This window comes from Cupressus sempervirens, chromosome 7 (assembly GCF_028749045.1).
Source record: "Cupressus sempervirens isolate cs-2001-9-10 chromosome 7, ASM2874904v1, whole genome shotgun sequence".
Classification (NCBI taxonomy): Eukaryota; Viridiplantae; Streptophyta; class Pinopsida; order Cupressales; family Cupressaceae; genus Cupressus; species Cupressus sempervirens.
Genome location: NC_143124.1, coordinates 329775360 through 329781359, shown reverse-complemented (window position 1 = coordinate 329781359; position 6000 = coordinate 329775360).

Sequence of the window (6000 nt, the reverse complement as noted above, 5' to 3'; positions counted from 1 at the left end):
CTCATCCTCTACTCTCTCTCTCTCTCTCTCACTCACTACCATCTCTCCCTCTCCCCTTCCCTTTTTATTGAAATACAAGGTTTATAATGTGTGTGCACACTATAGCGCATATGTGCTATAGTGTGTGTGTACTATGTAAATCTTATACTTAAAAATGCTTGAAATACTACATACACATTATAGCATGCATATGTTATTTAAAGCTTTGGATTATACCAAGCCTAAGGCTTGGATTTTCCTTGGGGATCCAACCCAAAGGTTTTGAGTCTCTAAACTGGCCTAAGACATGTTTTCTAGCAAGCATACAAAATGTGATTGATTTTTATTGTGTTCTCTCCTTCAAGTTTCCTCATGGTTGAGTATCGATAAAGTCAAGTTACATGATATTGTAGATATTTGTGTTAGCTATCCAATCATATAATTTATTTTGAATTCATACTATTTCAAGCCTTTCAACTATAATTTCCTTTTAAAGTATGTTTATTTTCTCTTGCAAAACAACATGTACTAATTAAGGTGTAGATTTTATCTCATTCATCAAATTTTGCAACAACTTAATTTTTTAGAAACTAGACTCCATTCTACACACTTTGAAAAAAAAGAAGATTTGATTTTAGATTAGTTTTCAATCATTTCTAGGGGGAGCATCTAGATATTTCACATTTTTGGAATGTGTCCAATTGCAAAATTCATTTAAAAAAATACACATTATAAAATTAACTTAAAAATGTGGGATAGACTACATGGTGTTAGGTAACTTTTGACTAGAGCAATTAAAAAATATTTTATTTTATTTTTAAAGTTAAAATTTTTGGGGGGCACACTTTGCACTATGTTATTTATTTTTTTGAAAAATAGTACCACTTTCTATGGTCCCCTTTTTTGAGGACCTAAAACTAAACCATTTTGAAAAAAAAAATTTGTAGTTTAGAAACTAGCTCCAAAGGACTGGTACTTTTTTTTGTCACATCATAAACTTTTGAGTGTAACTATCTTCAAATTCTTGTTGAAGTTTAGAAATTGTTGATTTCAAAACAAAACAAAAAAGTGGCCACTTATACCCCCCTTTTGGCACCACAACTTGGTGCGCTTACCCTATTAGTCAGTTCACCCTTTAATATTTTATCCTAGAACTGTTTACTGAGAATAGTTCTAAAAAAATTTGGACAATATTTTTAGTTGACTTGTTATTAGCTCCTAATAGGGTAGAAACAACTCCCAAATGGGTTGGAATCTTCTGATAGGATTCAAGTTTCCTCACAATGACTTATATGTATTGGTTGTATCCTAATATAGTGCTATCCTTTCACAAGGAACTTCCTATATTAGTACATCATCTTGTGGGCATCATTCCTACCAAAATTTTCCTTCTGATTTGATGTTCTAGATTTTATATAGTTAATATAAGTTGTTTGAATTACATAATTGATTCAATTATACAAACTTTACTTTCTAACAATTGATATCAAAGCATTTGGTCCTTGAAGGAAAATTTGAATAGCTTAAGGAGATCAATGGTTATATTTAGGAAGGAAAGTCCAATATTTGATGGAAAGAACTATGCTAGTTAGAAGGACAAAATAAAGATTCATTTTCTATGCATGGGAGTTGACTAGTGGATGGTTACTAGAGAAAATGAGGTAGTAATAAAAAAAATAAAAATTGGGATCATGTACACAAGAGGAAAATAATATCACGTACAATATGTATGCTAAAGAAGCATCACTATGAACTATTCCTAAATCATAATATATATGTTAAGATTAAAAACTTATAACTTGCACATGATATTTGGATTAAGTTACTAATTCTTTTTGAAGGTGATTAATTTGAAAAGAAATCTAAACTTTGGAATTGGAAATTTATGTTTGATAGTGCTAATATATAGGAAAATGAATTAGTTAAGGGATATTTTGTTAGGATACCTTATATTGTTGTAAGAATTAAGAGTTGTGATGGAGTTTCACTGAAGTTGATGTTGTATGGAACATTATGAAATCTTTTCCACATGCTTATTAGATCAAGATACAAACTATATAAGAAATTATTCCTATTACACCCATTTTTACAAAAGAAACATTTCTTGGGAAATTGTCACCATTTGAAATAAGACTAAATTTGAATTAAGGAGTAACTAGAATAGAGACTACTTTTAGTGTGAAAAGAGATAAAGCTATATTAACTGGGAGTACAAGCACAAGTGGAGATTATGCTAGAGAATAGATAGCTAAAAAGAAGAAGATAATAATATTGATAAAGTACTTGAATTACTTGTGAAAAGGAAACCAAAAGGTAGTAGATATTTTCTTTGTTAGACTTGAAAATAAATTGGTCATTTTTCATCTCAATACCCTAAAAGAGAAAATAAAAGAAAAATTTAAGATGATAAATTTCTTATAAAGTGATGATGAGGATGATCAAAATGGAATTTTTTTATTAAAGAAGAAAGTCTTGAAAAATAAGAAAAATAAATAAAAGAAGAGAAATCTTTATTATCACATGTAGAGAAGAAAAAGTCTAGTTGGATTATAAATAGTGGATGCTCTCATAATATGACAAGAGATATGAATAAATTTGTAAGTTTTAAAAAATATAATCGAGAAGTACTTAGAGTTGAAAATAGAAAATTGTCATATTAAAGGAAAAGGATCTATTAAACTCTTGATGGGAAAAATAGCATTGAAAATGTCTATTTTGTTGATGGATTGATACATAATCATTTGAGTGTTGGACAACTTGTGGATAAGGGATATATGTTTCAAATTGATAAAGGAGACTTGTATAATCAAGGAAAAAGATGGTAAGTTTATTAATGGCACGAGTGCAAGGACTAGAGGCAAAAAATTTCAATTAAATCCTATTGAGATGACATGTTTGATAGAAAAAAGTTGATGATTGTTGGTTATGGACTAATAGATTTTGTCACATTAACTTTGGTAACATTGTAAAGATCAGTGCCACACATGCAATTAGAGATTTACCTAAGATTATGAAGCTATCTGACATGGTTTGCAAAGAATGTGTGATGGAAAAATAGAAGAAGAGTTCATTTCTAAATAAATATTTTACTACATTATTAAAGTTGGAGATTATGAATACATACTTGTGTGGTCCTATAATAAACAACACATTCTATGGTGAAAGGTACTTTATGATTTGTTGGAGCTACAATTGGAATAATTGTTATGTTGTCATTGATGTCAAACCTTATTAGTAAGATAGTTGTTAACTAAGTAAGGTGTCATATCAAGATGATTGATGAAGAGGATTTGAGAAGAGGACTTTGAGGAGATTAAAAAAATGACCAAGAGGAAAGGTTAAGAAATAAGAAACTATAATGAGCACTTAATCAAAGCTTGGTGAATATCGAATGTTAATATTCTAGGAGACCAATACTCATTATATTAGATGTGATATCAAAACATTTTGAGTACTTGGTGAATATCATGTGTTGATATTCTGAAGACCAATCCTCATGATATCAGATACAATATCAAACCTTATAAGACTATTTGGTGACTATCATGTGTTGACATTCTAAAAGACCAATGCTCATAATATCAAATGCAAAATTAAAATGGTAGATATCTTTTGATCAAAGATATCCTTAAAAATTTTCATTCCTATTGTTTCCAATGGTGTAATATCTATCTTGTGTAACTTATCCTCCCTAGCTAAGAGGGAGTTTTGGTGTTTGGTGTGTGTGTGTGTGTGTGTGTGTGTGTGTGATGTTATTATTTTAATGAACACATGTCACATAAAGGTACATGTCTCCTCTCGATATAATCTCAATATAAGTCATCTTTACAAATTGGAAAATACATACCAAACATAATGATACTGATATTACATTTGTAGTGATCTTTGGCAACTCAAGACAACATGATAGTCTTTAGACTAGACTCCATGTCTGAAAGAGGAGTTAAGTGGATATACTATGTTGACTCATATTGAGTATAACATCCCTACGTTGATAATTAAATGATGTCTTAGGTTATGATATGACTTCTAGTTGAGATGTCTAATCCTTAGTTATTATCTTTATTTAGTACACTACAATTCATTGACATGTAGTTCTTATTGGCTATCCTTTTTAGTTTCCTTTCACCTCTCCCTTTTCCACATTGTGGGGGGTTTCTTCTAGTGGTTCTAATGCTTCATTAGTTCATCAAAGTGAGGTATCTATACAATATTTTTTCCTATGTACTAGATGGATGTAGTAGCTGGTTACCTATAAATTTTGGTGACATGAATCATTTACCATATGGCTAATCTTTCATTAATATGTACTAGATGGGTGTAGTGGTTGGGTACCTTTGCATTTAGGTGAGATAGATCAATTACCATAAGTACACCCTTTCATTCTTATTTTGGAAGAAACCTTCCCTATTTGACTGATCAACTCTTTAAAGTTTGGTGTTTTTTAGCCATTTGTATACTCGAGTTCAATCATTTGTCTTTGTTTGCCTCCTTATTTGAGTAGTGTCATTTGAGGTCAAACTCTTGCAAATTATAGTCTTCTCTACTTGGTCATGTTCTATTTTAGTTGAGGTTCTCAAAACTAAAAACTATTTTTTGATAGTAATTTGGAACTTTTTTATACTTCAGTAGCGTTCTTTATGATTACACTAGTAAATTTTGACCCATTTTTTGATGAATCTTGGTCAAAATTTCAACCCATATTGGTCAAATTTGCAACCAAATGATGTGTCATAATTTTTTTGTCAAAATTTTGATGAACCCTCTGATTGGTCAGAATTTTGACCAAACACTTGGTTGAAATAGTCTACATTTTGTATGAGCATTATTGGTGGTAATAGGTCAAAAATTTGACCAAATTTCATTGAAATGGTCATCAAACTATGGTCAAAAGTTTGACCAATTATGGTCTACCAATGACCATGATTCCATACTCATGACCAAAGAATTGGTCAAAATTTTGACCAAAAATAGGTGAAAATGTTGACCAATCTTATTTGTTTAAAAAAATATACAGCAAAGGTGAAAGGACGTGAAAAAAGCCCAATTGGGATGAAGAATGTTGGGGAATTGTGTTAGGAGAGAGTGATAATGATGAATGTTGAATATATTTTTTTGATGAAAGGTCAAATGAAATTGATTGCCAAGTTGTTAATCTGCACAATGCCCAATTGTGTTGGTGGTAAAAGATAGAGATGAAAATGGTTGTGGATTTGGGAATGAGATTCTTCTTGTTCATATTGTGGGTATTGTGGTGATATAGTAAAGCTTATTTGGTAATAAATTTTGTGCAAAAATGACAACATGAGTATACATGATGGACATTTTAGTGACCTCCTAAAACTTGTTTGGTAATGAATTGTCTACAATTTCTTTTCAAATTGTAAGTATCAACTAAATTGGTGGAGAAGAATGGCACTCCAAATAAAGGGAATCTATCTCCTTAAATATAATATAGAATATATCCAAGTCATTAATGTAAGATTAGAATGTATTAGAGACAAAAACCTAGCAGATAAAGCACATGTGGAAACCTCCAAAAATAACACAGAATAATTTAAAAAATACCATTGCTTTCATCTTCAAAGAAAATGTCTTGGCATCATATGGATTCTCCTTCATATCAGTAATGGGATTGGGGAACAATTTGGGGATTGTTAATCCTTATGGAAGTGCTTCATTGTTTTCCTACAAGAGAAGTTGGTATATGTCTCTTCCTGCTCTGCAAAATGCCACGTGCTCTAGGTTTAGATTCCAATAAGTGTAAAAGTCCCAAGATAGAAACAAATCAATCATTCCTCATTACAGTTATTTCTTAGCACATATTAGGCAACAAGGGAACTTAGAAAAATATTACCTATTCCAATGAACAAGAAGACTGCCAAAATATAGTTAAGTATTAATGGAGCTTCTTAGCAGATCTTAAGTAGTAGCATGGGAGCACAAATAGTCAAATGACCTATTGACTAAAATAGTTAATATCATGAGAATTTTCATCTTAATCTAGTACTACTAAACCTA